Source organism: Nothoprocta perdicaria, unplaced genomic scaffold, assembly GCF_003342845.1.
Source record: "Nothoprocta perdicaria isolate Ctin4 unplaced genomic scaffold, notPer1 scaffold_115, whole genome shotgun sequence".
Classification (NCBI taxonomy): Eukaryota; Metazoa; Chordata; class Aves; order Tinamiformes; family Tinamidae; genus Nothoprocta; species Nothoprocta perdicaria.
The window spans coordinates 818,827-836,842 of NW_020454261.1; the positions used below are offsets into that span (position 1 = coordinate 818,827).

Consider the following 18,016-nt stretch of genomic DNA (forward strand, 5'->3'; position numbering starts at 1 on the left):
GGCACTGAGGTGACAGGAGCTTGGTCACCTCCTTGCCCTGATGAAGCAAACTCACTTGTGCCCTGCTTATGCTGTGTAAGTATCATCAGGGCTGCAAGGGACAAAAAAAACAAAGACTCCTGTAAAAAATTCTCCAGATGGGACATCTCCGAGCAAAAGAGAACTGCAGAACTCCATGCCTGGAGACTATTCCAGTCTGCATCCAGGGATACTCTCCATGGTCCRGGTCTCATCGAATCATACTGTGGTTGCTCTGGCATTTGTGTGGGCAGTGGTGATAATTGTTGCATGTGATGCTTGTTTTGTATTTTGTGTTTTTTTTTTTTTTCTTAATGTAAAATTAACAGTCAAATTGTGTTGGTAGACTGCAAACTTGTTGGAACTTTTATCTACTCAGAATGTGAGGACAAAGGAGGGAAATTTGCTTTGACCAGTTTGGTGGCCATGCATGCAACATCTGTGAGCTGAAAGCAAAGCAACAGTCAGATACCCAAACCCATCTGGGGTTCAACTGATAAGATGTATTTAAAAGGCAAAGACAATTCTAAAAGAGCTCTGGCAAGTGGCTGAAGCCTTGAATGCTGAGTCTTTTTTAAAAAGGGGATTTCATAAGGGCTAATATGAACAGAAATGGCTCTTTTGTGGTTTTACACATTCCAGACATGCCAGGACTGTTCCTGTCAAGGATGGGCAGTCTCTGGGCTGCTTTTTTTTTTTGGTTTGGGTTGCTTTTTTCTTTTTTTTTTTCCTTCTTTGTGTTTTTTTTCTTTTTATTTTCAAAGTATTTTTTTTGCAGAATGTATTTTTGTAAAAGCATTTGCCACAAGCTAGCAGCTTAAACAGTGAAAAATAAATGAGAGCTGCAAAATCATTRCAGGATCAGTAATGGAAATTATAAGGCTAATAACTAAACTGGCTGTGGTGTTTTACCCGGTCATCTGTCTGTGCTACTGCGTTGTTGGGATCACCACTATTGCACACTATGACTGCTTCTTGTTTGATGATTTAAAAGCAGAATTTTACCTGTTGGTTACCCAAAACCTCCAAAGACCGGATGCCTTAGGCTTTTGTAGCATACACAGAAGCAATACTTTTACAGATGAACAGTTGTTAAATATGAATCCCTGCAGTGTCAATGTAGTTCTAAGATCATACAATAACTGTTGAAGGAACATTAATTTCCACAGATTCATGGGTACAAAAATGGGATATAGACATTCTAGCTCAGAACTGGGTTTCAGGCAGGCCGCATCAGGTTAGTTTGCACCTGTCTACTTGACCTAAATGAGATTCAAATTGTCTTAAGAATTTCCACTGTCAAAATGGCAGTATCTTGAATAGTGCCTTGAAACAGTCAAAGCCTCATATACAGTAAAACACGGGGTATTTGTTGTAGACCTGGCGTGTTAAGTAGGTGTTTAATTCATAAACCTGCATAACCTGTTCTTATAGGGCTACATGCTGCTCCTCTCGCTGCACTTGCAAGTGCCTCCTGGGCAACAGGAGCTCAAAGACAGTCGGAAATGCAGAGCCAGAGGCACTACTGCAGCCCGGATGGCTGGGGTGTTGTGGAGAGCGTGGCTGTAAGAGTGTGGAATTATCTGTGGAAGTCAAAACTCCCCGAGGGACCTGCATGGACACTCGGCACCTTCAGTRTTGGACTCCTGATACCACAGCCATGCAGCAAGCTTGGAGTGGGGGCAAGTCCAGTGGTACTTAACTGTGACCCTAATTTCTCAGCGACGGAGCAGGAAACTAGGTCAAGGTCTTCCTGAAGGAGGCCGAGCCATTAGGTCATAGATAACTGCTCTGAGAATTTGCTTTTCAGCCTGGCTTCTACCGTGGCAGCGAGTGAAGGCAAAGTGTGTGATACGGCAGACAAGAAAGTGTCTCTTCGAAAGTGTCAATAAACGAGACACTGTTGGAATGAACCCTCCAGCGGGGTTTTATTAAAGATGAATATGGTTATTTAGCGAGGAATGCGTGCTTGCAGGAACAGGAGTGAAATTAGGACGTGGTGCTTGGACTCCATTCCCACCCTCAAATGCACACTCATGGAATGGAGACGGGAGAAATCTCAGGGCTGTTGCCTGGGCTCTTGTAGGTCTGTGGGTGAAACAACTTTCATATCCAGCATTGTCATCAAATACTTAACTGTCTTGCAAGATATAAGGAAGGGAGAATATGTTTTTGTTTTTATTTTATTTTATTTTATTTTATTTTATTTTATTTTATTTTATTTTATTTTATTTTATTTTATTTTATTTTATTTTATTTTATTTTATTTTATTTTATTTTATTTCTAACCTGAGGGGAGCTTGATCTTGAGCCGCCTCCTCTGGTTGCCATTTTAGACTTGCTTCCTCAGGAGGAGGGAAAAAAAAAAAGAAGAAGAAAAAGTCTCCTTTAACCCTTGATGCTTCCAGCCACAGAAATCTGAAAACAAAAATTTGGAAGGTATAGTTAGCAGAGAGCTGTTTTCCTACTGTGCTTATCTCATGATGAATAGTTTRTGAAGTGGATTTCACTTTAGCCTTTCAAGGTCTCTGCTGTAGAAGTATTTATCAGTGTAAGGCCGTACTACACTTTACAAGTGGTAGGAAAAAAAATCGCTTTTATAAGTAGATTTTTTTTTCCTTTACAGGTCATACAAACGGAAAGCTGAATGTTTGGAAAATTTTTATTTCTAACAAAAATAACTTTTCCACAGTGTTATCTAGCATGGTAAAACAAGAGGACTTTGAATTGAATTTTAATGTAGATTTCATTTATATACCCACAGCAAAAGATTTCTTTGAGACACTGTAGTTATCTTTCTCTTAACATATGCTGTATGGGTGTTTCATCCTTTAAAATATCCAATTTTTCCCCTTTGGCAGTTTTCTGAAAGGGCAAAACACATAAAAATTCTTGTTTCCTCAGAAAGGATACATCCAGTTAGGCAGTAATGGAGAGATATTGACAACCTGTAGAATAGCGAGTTGGGACAGTGCGGGAAGTAGTTAGCACCTCATTTGAAGTCCTCACATCAAAGTTGGCCAGTAGGCCAGTTGAGATGTTCTGCTTGAACCACAAATTACTGGGCTTCAGGCAGAAATCGCTAGGTGAAGTTTGTGGTCTTTATTAGGCAGAAGGTCAGACAAAATCATTTTAGTGGTTCCCCTCAACTTTTAGGGCTTATGAATTGTATTCATTTTCTGAGCATAGTCAGGGATTTTTTTTTTTTTTTTGGAGTTTCCATGAAAAGATTGCCTTGGTAGGATGCATACAACAAAATCCATCAGTTTACTGAGTTTCTTTTGAATTGTCCCACAAGAAGGATAAAATTGAGCTTGTTGCTCAGATTTCAGTATTTGTGGCAAAAGCAACTCTACCTTGTTATTATGGGCCGCACGTGACCACAGCAATGGATGGTGTCTACTGCCAGCCCTGGTGCAACAAACATCTGAGAAGCAGCTCATTGGCACAGGTTTGCCAGCAACTGTCTCCCTGTTGTGCCCCTTGGGAATTGCACACCGATGATCATGCAATGAAGCAAAGAATGGAGGAAAGCRCAGAAGGCAGCAGATGTGCTTTTGTTAGTACTCCATCCGCAAGCTGCCAAACCTAGAACTGCAGGAAACTGTAAGAAACAACTTAGTTACTTGGATGTTTAGGTCTCCTTTAACCACAATCCTCACTTTTTCTTGTTGCGATAGGAGAATTGAGAAAAGCCCTGAGCAATGCCATGATTGGAGAAATGAAGAGGCAACTGAAATGCCAGAAACACAAYGGAAAGAAAAATAATGTGAAGCAATGTTGCTTTCTTTCCTGCTGTGCAACTAGAAGGAGAATGCAGGCACAAGCAAAGCACTGAATAAATTTAAGCACTTGCTACCCATGACCTTTTCCTTCCCACAGATGTGGCTGGTTCCAACTGGTTGGAGTTGTCTGGAGTCCCCGGGGTGTCCAGGGATGTCCTGTGTTTGAGATAGCTTTCCTTTTGAGGGAAAACCTCTAACATTCTTACCATCTACAGCAGGACTGTGTCCAGATCTTTACCGAGACTTTAGCAGAGATTTTCAAACTTGACTAGAATTATCAGCTAAAGTTCACTTGGTAGAGAGGGAATAAGTGGTTTTTAAGTTAGATGAAGACAACATAGCTTTCTGTCATTTTGTCAGAATCACACAGGACAGCCTCTATCTGCCAAGCRTAAACTGTCCAGTTTTCCAGATCAGGTGACTGTAACCAGGTAGTTGTTGGGAATTACATATGTTGACTTGCAGTCTACATCCAGACTGCAGATCTGGATGTAGTTTGGGAAGATGTTAGTTGTGGTGAGCCAGGAATATGCAAAGGATCAGTGTAGCAGCAGACATGATTTGAGTCTTTGCCTGGATGTATTCACTAGCACTATTTAGAATCATAGAATCCTAGAATGCCCAAGGTTGGAAGGAACCTCAGAGGTCATCTAGTCCAATTCCCCTGCACATGCAGGGCCACCTAGAGCACGTGGCACAGGGCTGCATCCAAMCGGTTTTTAAAGATCTCCAGAGAAGGAGACTCCACAACCTCTCTGGGCAGCCTGTTCCAGGGCTCTGTCACCCTCACTGTTAAGAATTTTTTCTTGAATTCCTGTGGAACTTCCGATGCTTCAGTTTGTAGCCATTTCCTCTAGTGCTATCACWGGCCACCACTGAAAAGAGGCCAGCCCCATCCTCCTCACTCCCTCCCTTGAGGTATTTATACACACTGATCAGATATTTATTAGAACAAGTATATTCAGCCCTTGTACATGGTTAAAGCAACTGGTTTAGACCTTCCCCCCCCCCCAAAAAAAAAAAAAAAAACCATTTACTGCAATTAAAATATATTGGTGTGCAGGTGGGAATCAAGAATTCAGGTTCTGTCCTAGTGAGACTCTCTTGAGAACACAATGTCAGAGAAGGAATTTAAGGGGTCATCACCCCTTGTCTGGACTTTGGCTCTCAGTGGAAGAATGCCATGTGAARGAGCTCTGCAGTTCTGGAGAGCCAGTAGAAACACAGAAATGATTTTGTCCCTTTGTGGATGCAGTTGCTGGTGTCTGCACTTGAAGAAGRATGGAGAAATGCTAGGAGGAATTCAAAAAGAATCACAAAAGGATCGCAAAACAAGCCTGTGAAGTTGAGGTTTAACAGAGTGCAGTTTATCTGGCTAATTGGGAGGATGACTGAAAGGGGGTCACTTAATTCCCATGTCTAATGCAAGAAAAATTAAATCACCAGGTTTAGGGTGCAGAGGGAACCTTGCAAGTTTTATGCCTTTTTGCACAGTTTGGAGGAAGTATCACAATTTTTCTAGGTCATCTGAGTATGTTGCAGTATTAGTCCAATTTAAACTATTCCATTTAATATGCAGGGTGAGAGGGAGAAGTGTGCAGTATCGTGAAGGCAGGATGGATCCTTAGGTCTTTTTGCCTTTACTTGCTGAGCTCCCGTAACCCCAGCACTTTGTTCCAGCGATCCCTGCATTCTGCCTGAGGCAGATGCATTCTCTGACAACTCACCACGTAGTTTAAACTATCCAGTCAAAAGGCTTTACAGCCACCTCATCTTAAGGCAGACATCTAAAAGAGGTGAGTTTTCCTCTGATGGTGGCTGCTTCCCTACAGCAACTACTAAGGGAAACCAGAAGACAGTTGGTTCAGGTGTAAGCTTCTACACTTCAGATGTCTCAAGTGGTGAATCCYACTCTTGCTGCTTTAGCTGCCAGCATTATCAGAAGGAACTACCAGAGCAAAGCACCTAGTGAAGATCTGTCACCATCCACACAGAAAATAACACAGGAACCTTAATCAGCTCTCACAAACTGAGTGGTCCCTATAGATCCTGTACCCAAACTTGGCCCAGTTCCTGGGCTATCAGCAATGCGACTTCAGGAGCTGACATCTTTTCATAGAAACTGAAGGACAGTTGCCTAAAGAGAAAAGGAAACACAGCTCTGGGAAAGGTGATGAGGGACAAGATCCTATTAAGACCAGGCTGGGATATATTGGTCAGTACTACATGCAGATTATTGTTCAGTGTTGTCTGCACAGAGATGTTCAGAAAGGAGCAACATTTTTGGAGAGACTGGTTTTTGACGTGATCCTACTTACGTGCTGTGCCTCTCAAAAGCTTGTTTCAGTTGATACATTTGACTTGAGTGGCTATGATAAGCCTTGATTTCATGGTTCTCTCCGTGGCACGTGTCAGTCACTTCAACCATTGTGTTTGTCCTCATGGCTCCATTCCAGCACTGTTCCTGGGCTGGCATCAAGTGCTGCTCCCGATAGAGGATGTAGCCTGGCTTTCAGGCGATGAGAGGGATCTGCATGTCAGGGGAACTTAACAGGTGCATGTAGCAGTATGAACATTCTGATCAATGTCCCTGTTTGTACAGGGCTCCCATACCTCAGCCTCTTAAAGGACCTGATCAGCACTAGCTTCCAACTGGGGCATCAGTTGGAAGCGAACAAAGAGATGCCAATATAAGAATCAAGGTGTCTGGGCTTCCCTTTGATAAAATGGTGTAAAAGGGTTATTTACACCAGGCTCTCATCAATATCTCCTTCGCAAAAGACCTTCTTGAGAAGGTATTTACCCATCCTCAGTGGAAGGGCTGCTGAATTACAAAGTGAGCACTAAGCTTTCACACTAGCAAACTGAGAAGGTGCCAGGCTGGCAGCATGGAGTCCTTGCCTCCCTTCCCCTGGAGGTCAGTGCTCCCATGCCARCTCACAAAACTCCAACAAGATGACAGCAAAACATAGCAATCCCTCTTTCTTGCTCTGCACAACACACCTTGATTTTGYGACTTCTTTTTCCCTGTCTCAATGAATAACCAAAGCATAATTTTCTTTCAACCTTTTCTCATTCATTCAGTGATGAATGGTGAAGGGTTTTGTGTTTGTTTTTTGACTGATAGGGTAACAATGTGATAATAAACTTAACAATCTTGAGGCATTTCCAAGTTGCCTGAAAGTGTGAGTCATGACAACAACACTAAAATGCCTTGTTCAGAGGAAGGATATATTAACTCAGGCTTGTAACATGAAGAAACTTGTTAAGAAACTCCCAGGGAAATGCAAGTTCAGGAAGAGCTCACTGCGGCTATGGGTGAATGAAGCTTCAGTTGTGTTTGACTCAAGATTTTGCTAAGCTGATCTTCTCCACAGTAGATGTGCCTTTCTTCTTGTGGTGATGGTACATCATCAGCTCCAGAGGAGGCTGAAAAAGCAGGAGAACTACACTTTATTTACCTAAAAATATCAACGTAGCTCCATTGACCTCAATAGATTTGGGTTCATTTACGCTAGTCAAGAAGCTGACCCTCAATGTATGTTAGAGGCAGCTGATAGCTGATTGCTTGATGCATCATAAGACCTTGTTTTCAATTACTTAGAGCTTGGGAAGCCTTAGTTGTTTCAAGCACAATTGTCTGTCCCTTCAAGCACAAGGGAACATAGACCTTCTTGAGCACTTGACCTTACACCCAGGTTATAGTTGCTTTTATATATCTACTATGGAAGCATTCACAATATGTGTAGCACTTCCTCTTTTTTTTTTTTTTTTTTTTTTTTTTTTTTTTTTTTTTTTTTTCTGTAAAAGCAAAGACTAAACATCTCCTGCTCTTAGGAGCTCTGTCAAAGTCTGTTCACACAGGCTGTTTGGTTCATGTTTGTGAGATCTTGTGAAGGAAGGTTTAGCAGTTTTTTTCATCCTTGTCAAAACAGTTCACTTTCTGATCATTCTGGCATGCCTCATTTCCATCTAGCAGCAGAAGCAGCAACACTTTTGCTTCCTTAAACAAGCCCTTGGTTTATTTTTGCCATTTGTCAGGTTCATGGAAGCATTAGCAGCTCCTGGGACCTTCCTCATAGGTTATTATAGCCAAGGCCCAGCAAAGCTGTAKCACAGCCTTGTCTCTGACAAAGTATTTTGAAATGGTTGAGATGTGGGAATAATTGAGTCTCTGACTGTCTCTGCCTCTCTCACTGTGATATCAAGGCACCTTGTAGTTCCAATTTTGATGATAGGAAACAGGACAGATGACTAGTTATCTAAAATATCGTGACCACCAAACACAAGAGGAAACTAGAACATAGTACTTGTATGCCTGAAGCAATACATCTGGAAATGCCCAGGCCTGGTGTGAGCATGGCAGGATGCACCTTTCGACCAGCACTCCCTGCCCATTTGGGACCCCCACAACTTGGGGAATGAGGCCATAATATAACCCCATCCCAGCTGGGTCTTCAACAGAGACACGTGCTGGTTCTCTGTCATGGAGCAGCCTCAGGTTGCGTAAACATAAAACCAAAGTCTAAAATCCTACAGTTTCAATGCCTCTTGCCCCTCCTCCTAAACTCTACCCAGCCATCAGGTGTCAAGTAGGGGTACAAAATCCCTGTTCTCAGACATTTTAAAAAAAGGGAAGAAATCTCTGTGACAGGTGCTGGCAGTGCTTCCTAGAGCAGGTTAAATAATTGTTACAGCTTCCAACTGTCCTTCCTGCCCTTCTGCTGCCAGTTGCTGCTCCCAGAGCAAAGGCAGCAGAATGRAGGAGGCACTTGTGTTTGGTCCCTTCACCCCACTCTGTTTTTTCAGATTATGCAGCAGATTGGGACTGGGAATCCAAGGAACAAAGCACAGTTTGGGATCTGTGCAGGGCTGCAAAAAACCTGGAGCAGAAGGATGGACACAAGGAGCCCTGGTGGCCTGAGCCACTGCAGGTGTTGGATCAGCAATTGGTAAATCAGAGCTCTTCACTGCCTGTGCCGACAGCAGGTTCTCACAGAGTGGTGCGGTCCAAACCACAGAGAGCTCAGGAGATTTGCTTCCACCTTTTGGCACTACTTCTTGCCAGGGTTGGCACCTGCCGTTGGATGTGTTGCCTCTTGCCAATCCTATTCATGGATGTCTAATCCTGAGCAGCCGGGCAGCCAGCTCAGTGTTGGGGACTTCCTTCCAGAAGGCAGATATGTCAGTGTCATTATATGTGCTGCTTTTGAGTGACCCRGGCAAAGCCAGGCAGCAAGCAGGTGTCAAAACCCGGCTCTCCCAAGCTCCAGGTTGGCAGCCTTTCCACCAGGAAATCCTCTGTTTATTGGGAATATGCTGCAGTGAAGGGGTTTGAATGAGTATAAGGCCCTCCCAGCCTTGCTCTTCCAAAAGACCTCATCTCTCAAGAAAAAAAAAAGATATTGAAATATCACTCAGTGCTGAGGAGAGCCCAGAAACGGAGCCAGATCGCCTCAGACACCACGCGACGGAGCAAGGACGGTGCACGCTGCTAGCAGGATAATTTGGGAAAGGTTCAAGGCAGGTTGTGCGAGCTTGCAAACTGCAGCAACCTGGCTCTATCAGCACAGCTTATTTGTGAGAGCCCGTCAGGTGCAGCACCAGGTCTTGTGCCACCCCTCACTTCTTCCTTTGGAGCGGTAATGGGCTGCCCTGGGACAGACTGACCCTTGCCGTTACTGTTTCTTTTTTTCCTCCAAGTCAGGGGCACTCAAGTGAAAAGCAAGGAAAGCTCCAGCAACCTTAGCCTCTTGTCCAGCTYGCTTTGCTACGGCGACCAGGCTGTTGTTTTGCTTTTGGCATTAAGTGCGAAATCAGTGTTGCCGTGGGAGCAAACTCCCAAGCAGGTGGCTATCACACACATTAACCTGAACCAGCACAGGAGGTGCAAAGTCTCTCCTCAGACCCATCAGAAAGAGAGGAGTTCTCTTCACTTTCTGTGCCCCARGCGTGGCTGATTGGAGGTTGGTGCCCAAATAGATAAGGCTCTGGGCACAGATGTCTGCTCCGATTGCTCCTTTCCTTTTGCTGCAAACCATATGGCAAGACAAGCAGTGCAGATAGCTGGCAATCAAAATTCCTAGGCTCCCTCCTCGGCTTTACCATTTGCTCATTTAATTTTCAAAGCGGTTTTCATGCATGAGCTAAMCATGCTGCCTTGAACTTCCCCCTCCCTGCTCCTTTCAAATAAGAGTTACTGAAGGTACTTTGAAAACAGTAACCGCATCTTGCTCCACGATCACAAAATTAGATGCACTTAATGTTTCTAAACTACTTTGGCACCAGCAGATAAAAGACTCTACAGACAGGTTGCTAATCACTTTGATTAAGTAAAGCACCTCAAGTTTGCCACTGCCGCTGGAGAATTGCAGTCTGATCCATCTATAACCTGGAGCAGTAAGATGAATTAGGCATGATAAGGATTGTTTGGTTTCTGGTCTGTCAACCGGCGATTGAAACAACTCCATGTTTATATGCCAGGTCACAGAGAAAAGTTTCTTGGGATTGGGAATGATTAGGCACATGGGTGATTAATGTTTCCAGTGCTCTTTGATCCAGAGCTGCCGTTTGGAATGTGTCCTGCTGCACCGAGACATCCCAGCCGCCTCAGCATCACAGCAAATACAGTAAAAAATGGAATGCAAAAAAATAGGGTGGGTTTGGGAAGATCCTACTGTGAGATATATGCTTCTTCCATCTGAGACTCCAGGACTGCCTTCTCTGAACCGTCTCCTTATTCCTGAAAGTCAAAGCAGCTTGTAGCTCACTTTGCGCTTGTCTAGCTTACTCATTTTAAAGAAAATGTTCAGGAAGATTGCCAAGCCATTCAAACATCCAGCGCTGATTAGGACCTCAGGGTCTGCTAAGTTATGTAGAACACATCCCAGGTTAGAGGAAAGCTTTAAAATGCAGTCATTTCTGTGAAGTCTGGCACTTTCTTGGAACTGTTGGTGTTCTGTCAATGTGGAGGTGATATCTCCCTCCCTGTGAGAAGTATGGTTTCAGCTGCAGGATTTCCCATTTTTAACCCTCAGTTAGGACCTCCCCTTTTTATCATAGGTGAGAGAACTGAAATGGTTTCCCAAGACAAGGTGCTTGAAGGTTTGCTTGGATAAGAGCAGGAATCTCACCACTTCTTATCATTTCTGCATGACAGTGCCGTTTGTCTTCATTATTTTGTGTCTCCATCGTGCTTTGGGGCTTGTTGTTGAGCCTTGCCCCAGCTGGGAGGCCGTAGATGCAACTGTATGGTCCGCTCTGGCTTCTCTTATCGCCAGGAATGCAGAATTTGCCACCCCACTGCAGCCCGTGTCATCCACATGTGCTCCTCCCGGGCTCATCTGCTGCTTTGTGCAACATCATTGCATGTCAGGATGAGTCTGGAACAGAAGCGATAGTGTCCAAGCACCCAGGATTTCAAGTGGAGATTCCCACATTTGAGGAGAGAGCTGAGCTATATTCAAATCACTTGCTGAGCTAAGTACTTTAGAACAAACCCCAATGCTATGGTAGTTTATCTTCAAATGCTTCTACTTTTGCTTTTTACAAATACGTCTGCAAACATGGAAGGTTCAGTGGTTTCACTGATCTGTATGGGCAGGGGAAGAGGCAGCCACTGCGGCTGCACCTTCCTTAATATTTGTTGTTTGCTTGTGTGCGTGTTGAAGACTTCTGATAACATGAAGCAAAAACGCTTGCAATCTTGGAAGTTTTCAGGAATCAAGAAACCTGCAGATACAAAATGATGCTGGCTGAGTCCCACTGGGTATGTACATAGGTGTAAGGAGGCAATCACAATGCCATTTTTACCAAGCTCCGCTGTCGCTTTGGGGGCATCAACTTTTGTTTCACCAAGCCTGAGAGCTGTTAGAGACCACACCTGAGTGGTTGCTCTTCAGCATGGACTGAGTCCCATGCGACACCTCTCCTTGGGGTCAGGTCCCCTGCCAGCTTCTGGTTTCAATCTCAAGCAGGATTTGTGCTRTCTTGTGCTCACAGCACCATGGACCATAGCTGGTCCTAACCTAAAGCCTCTGATCTCTGAGCATCTCCCACAGTTGGGCAGACGGTTTGGGATTTTCTCTGATCTACTCAGATTCTTTCATTGCATAATAGACAGAAATATCATCTTTCAGCTTTATCACAATCAGGAGATGTATTACCATCACCAACAGACAATGGGAATACATACATATATACATATATACACATACATATGCACACACACACACACTATATATATATATATATATATATATACACACACACACACTATATATCAGTTTCCTTCATTTGTGAAGCTGTGGTTCATGCTCCTTCAAGGGTAAGTTGTCTTCATGTGAGTGGCCTGAAAAGCTTCATATATATTCAATTGCAGATAATTTTTTGAAAAAGAGGGTAACCTACTGTGTTCACTTCCTACATGGCTTCCTGAGTGCTGCTTGGCTGAAGCCTGAATAGCTACTCATGCTCCCATTGTCCTCCATACTTTGCAAGTGATGTGATGAGAGCAGTGACGTGCAGTCTACCGGAAGCCCATGAATGGGGCCAAGTAAAACAGAGATGGGCATCACCCCAAGTACCTCAAGGATTGCTACATTGACTGAGTTCCCATCATCTGAGACATCTCCTTGTGTTTAATAATTATGGAGCCRTCTATCTTTTTCACTTCAGGCACATTAGGAGCCAGGGCCAGAGCAAGGAGGAGGTGGGGATTAGCCATGCGTCTAGCTCCTTGGGGTGGGAATCATTGCTTGTCTGAAGCAATTCTGGAAGGGTGGCTTATGCAACCTAAGTGGTTTCAAGCTGATATAAGTCACCCCAAAGGTGTGCTGCGACGCTCAGTACACCTGACTGCCCTCCCAAGCGCATGCGTGCTGACCCAGGGCTGGCTCCATGCCACCCCATTCCCCATGGCTTCTGCTTCCTGGCTGCCTTCTGCTGAGTGTCGGCTCGTGCTTCCTCCAGCCTCCACGTGCAGGACAGGAAAGCTTTCATGCAGTTGATAAATCCACCCCTCTTATCATGCTCATCTCAGTATGGATCCCAGTAGGGAAATGTCTCATTGTTGCYGGGTGGGATTGTGAGCTTAATGGTTCCCAGCCAAAAATCACACGGCACAACCTGATTGCCTCATGCCGGCTTTCTTGCTACCATGGCTAACACTTAGGCTGCCAGCCATGGGCTATAACCAGTGATGGATTTTCCTTTACTAGRGTTTGTAGATCAGTCTGTGGCAGTGTCTTGTGGTGGGCTAAGACCTTTGCAGCCAGTTGCTCCACCAGTACACTCCACCAGTAACTTTTCCCAGCTTTCATGGGAGACTTGCTGCACCCACCCAGAGGCTGCATACCAGCTCACGCTATGGAGGAGACGGAAGGGCAGGGCTCCTGCTTTGCCCTGGCACACAGCGTGGAGCATGAAGCAAGCCAGCAGTCAGGAGAAACATGGCCAGCATGGAGTCTGAGACTCACTGCCCCTCCAGGCAGGGTCTGACTGGGTGAAAACCTGGCATGGAGGATGTCTGCCAGGTGTCCAGGTTAGAGTGCAACCCAGGCCATTATACGTCTGAGTATGTGGGAGCTGGAGCTGCTGTCTGCGTTAGTAGGAGATCTTTAACCCTTTTTGTCTTCAACTTTTCTGCAGGACAGGTATCGACTCATCCTTACTGCTTTCTGCTCCAAATTCAAAGGCTCAAAATATTTTTTTTTCCCCTGGTTTCCTCTGACATAAACCCATTGCAAAGTAAACACTAAGAAGAAAATGGAAAAAACTTAAAAACACAAAAATGTCTGGGTTGGAGGAAACCTCTGGAGATCATCTGGTCCAACTTCTGTTGAAAGCAGGACCTTAGATTAGGTTGTTCAGAGCCATGTCAGGTCAAGTCTTTAATATTTCCAATTAGGGAGATTTGACCCCTTCCATGGGCAACATATATAGCTTGAATTTTTTAAAGAAACTTGTACCTCTTGCTTCTTGTCATGTCACTGTGTATACTTGTGAAGAAAGTACATTCATCTTCTCTGTAACCAGATTTTAGAGATTGGACCAGATTTTAGGGACTGTGATTAGATTCTCTCTGTGCCTTTTCTTCTCAAGGYGGAACAAAATCAGTTCCTTCAGCTTTTCTTCATTTGCCAGTTTCTCTAGGCATTCAAGAAGAAAAAAATGGAGGTATTTGAGGTGTGTCCTAACAATGCCAGAGGCAGTGGGATATCCAGCCCAGGATGCTGTAGGCCTTCCTTGCTTCTRGGACACACTGCTGGCTTGTGTTCAGTTTGAGCTTCACCAAGAAACACAGAGCCTTTTCAGCAGACCTACCATGTAGTCAGTCAGTGCTCATATGGTACTACTGCTTGGAATTATTCCATCTCAGGTGCGGGACTTTACATATATTTTTGTTAAACTTCATGTTAAATCTCATTTTTGTTGGCCAAATCTTCCATCTGGTTAAGATCTCCAAATATGGCAGTTCTTCCAGTATGTCCACCTCCTCTCAAAATTTGGTGTTACCTACAAACTTGAAAAAGGTGCATTCAATTTTGGAAAGATATTGAATAGTATTGAAAATCTATTTGTGACCAGCTGCCAGTGTGACTTTGAGCCAGCATCCTTTGAGCTCAGAAGTTCAGCCAGTGTTCAATCCATCTGACATTTTGTATGTCCAGCCCAAATCTCATCAGCTGTCAACAAGAAGACAATATCAGATACCTTCCCAAAATCAAGGTATATAATGAATACTTCTTTCTTCAGATCTAGATGAAGTAAAATTCTGAGTAGCATGAACGACTATTAATATAGGCAGTTTTGTACCTGCATCAGTATTGCAGGTTTTCATTAATGTAGTTTTCTTGGTGCTGGTGCATCCAACAGTCAAGGTTTTGGGCCTTTTTGCCAACACCTAGAAACCAGATGGTACAATAAGGAATGAGCTTGGTTTTGTCAGTCTCTTGACTGCTGTGATATTGAAAATTTGTGCCTCATACTAAGACAGGGAATTGCTAGATAGACTTGTCAACTCCAGGGAAGCAGGGCGAGTTCTCTTGGTTCTCCCAAGGTCAGTTATTAACTAAAGAGTCGGTATCAGTTTGCACAGACCAATGCAGTAGGTGGCCTAATTTGGGGCTCATGGTGATATCAGTAATTATATGTATCAGTATAAGCTACAGGCAATGCACATGATAGCACCAGCTATACAGCAATGTATATTCTCAGACCTCTATGTTTCTTTCATGTTGTCAGTCAAGCTAATTATCTTTAGCCCAGATTTTACAGCTTTGGAACATCATTGCAATTGCATAGCAGACTACTTTTTATGTTTTAATATTAATCCTGTTGACCAACAGGAACTAGCCTGTGCTCTCCACTACTGAAGGATGGACTTTTCGCCTCCAACTAAACAAATGACAATGTCCTCCACATATTASCTGCTGAGAGCTCACAATCTTCTTTCTGAGAAGAACAGAAGGAGAATTGCAAATGCTGAACTGAAAATACAGAAAGACCAGGGAGGTTCACATGTGGTTTTTGAGTAGTACTACCATTCTAGGTAATGATTTGTCAATGCACAGTTGTACATGGGTATCCTTTTTTTTTTTTTTTCTCCACAGCTATGAATCCAAATTTAATTGTAAAGTAATTGATGTGAATCTGCTTAATGCTACTATTAATACTTACAGAGCAAGTAGCTATTGCTTATACTGTAATAAAATTCTTAAATATCTACTAATGAAGTGTTTTTTCAAGCTGTACTTCTAAAAGGGAAGAAACCTGGCCTCTACTCAGACTCTGTTAGCACAAACCCCAAGTTATTCCCAGGCAGAAAGAATCAATGTTTTTATTCCCTAATTTAATACGCTTTGTTTCCTTCTCTTTTTTTTTTTTTTTTTCCTCCCTCACAGGAACTACCTATTTATGATCTGACTGGAGAGAAAGAGTTAATGGAAAACAAGACACTGCTGAAACATCATTGCTGCATTTGTGGTCAGTATTACATGTGTATACTTTAACAGTCCGCTGGGTTTAAATAAATATGTAGAACTTCTGCTTTTGGCCGAGCAAAAAGTGACTGCTGTTCACGATGGTGTTTCCCTTACATTGCGGGCTGCATGTTGGCATTGCAGAGCTGGAACTGTTTGGGGTGCCATTTGCTTGAAACACTTCAGCACAGCTTCCCACAAGCCCTTGCTCAGTCTGGCTGCGCCCAGGTTTTCAATGAAAGGCCCTGTTCACAGATACAGCAACTCAAATTATCTCTAAATAAACTAGTATATGTGGAGAGTAATTCATGAACACTTCCAGTATGATGATAAATGGGAGGCAGCATGAGCTTGTAAAAGATGCCCCTTAGGGATGCAGCTCCATCATGTTGTGCAGTGAAACTGTGGAAGGAGTTAGAAACATGACCTTAAAAGAAGAGGTGTGTCTTTGGGAGCTTTGGAAGCCGTGCTGTAAGCGACAGACATGCCATATTTGATCTGTCTCCTGGTCCAGCTTGTCTATGATTGTGCTTCCAGAACTTTGAAGACATTTTAGACGTTGACATGTGACTACCATGCAGTTTGCTGAAGAAAGTTGTCTTAGACCTGAAAAGTCAGCTTAACAATTGGCTCTGATAAATAATGATGATTCTAAGATTATGYAATGTCCCTCTCTTCTTCTGCCATTCATGACATGATTCTTGAATTCCAATCGTGCTTTGGTTTAACAGAAGCCATTATTCTGCTATGGCAAGGAGAGGAAATTCATGCTGCTCTGAAAGCCTTAGAAGGTTACAGCTACATGTATATTAATAGGTTAAACAGGGACAAGGTATAGCCTTGAGCACTGCTGTGTAATTGCCCATACTGCAAAGCTATTAGCATGGTTTCAGCCCACATCAGCTAGTACTTCTGCAGACAAAGCCTGGGCACTGTCTGGGGACTAGTACTGGCCAGGGGCCATTCCCACTAGATAATTTGGCTGCAGGCACCTTAATTTGAGGAGGTGAAAGGGCTTAGCTGTCTGGATGTGAGCTGCTGGACAGCTGACTGCAGTGCCAAAGAACAGCTCCTGACTTGTCTTCTTTAAATATATGGACAGGTTGAAGACTTTGTGATACAGGAGCCCCAGCACTTAGGTACCACATACACAAAGTTTGCAAATTTGGATGAAATTTTGAAATACACCTTTTTGTCGAACGTTTAGGTAATGCTTCTGGTATGTGCTGATCACTTCGTCTGTTTTGAAACTCCTGTACATTCTGAATATCCATCATTCTTCCCATAAAGCAAGAAGAGGAAGACACCCTCCATCTTCAGATAGCAATCATAAAACAAAATAACATGAAATTGTGAAATGAGTGGGTGAAAACTTTGTTCTACAGAGATCTGTGAAAGATTCACAGACTGGTGCTGATATGATTAAAAACATTTGACATCTTCCTATTTGACAGAGGAGGAATGTGAAAGAGAAGGTAAGGCAACACAAAAAGGTGGGATATATCTAGCAGAAATGGTGGGCAAAATGTTGTATGGGAACTTTTCACACAATAGTGTGTAAATTTTGTCTTTAGATGTCTGTAAGTGTGTCTACGTTTTTATTAGGCATAACCTCATAGTAAAAAGCTGTAAAACTGGTCGTACTTGCAGTTTTTGTTGAAAAATGACTCATTTTCTACCCTTAAAATCCCATCTGGAGTTGATACAAACAAATAAATAATCTTGTCTCCAAGGAATGATGTTCCAGGGGTAAAATCTGTATTGTGATCTAAATCAACACTGCAAAGATCCATGGTCATTCTGCTTAAGCCAAGAATCCTGGAATTCAGTACAGCAGAATTACAGATGAAATGCATTTTTGAAAACAGAGAAGTACAAAATAGTCATTRGGGTGTAAGTGCCTGGGTCCCACTATTCTTAGGTACTCAGGATTAGTCAGGATTGATTCACCAAGGGGAAATCATGCTTGACTAACCTGATCGCCTTATATGAAGGAGTGACTAGCGGGATAGATGAGGGCAGAGCGGTGAATGTCATCTATCTGGACTTCAGCAAGGCTTTTGACACCGTCCCTCACAGCATCCTCCTGGGCGAGCTCCGAAGGTGTGGGATAGATGAGTGGATGGGGAGGTGGATTAGGAATTGGCTCAGTGGCAGKGTACAGAGAGTGGTAGTCAGTGTCGTGGAGTCCAGTTGGAGGCCTGTAGTTAGCGGTGTCCCCCAGGGGTCAGT

The 18,016-nt window shown here is 43.4% G+C and overlaps 1 long non-coding RNA gene across 1 annotated transcript; it reads left to right on the forward strand.

Annotated features, from left to right (window-relative positions):
* Positions 1 to 31: 31 nt before the first annotated feature.
* On the forward strand, positions 32 to 17,177 carry LOC112959415. Its single transcript, XR_003251610.1, has 3 exons — positions 32 to 75; positions 15,707 to 15,788; positions 16,992 to 17,177. It is a non-coding gene; the product is annotated as an uncharacterized LOC112959415 (long non-coding RNA).
* Positions 17,178 to 18,016: the final 839 nt, after the last annotated feature.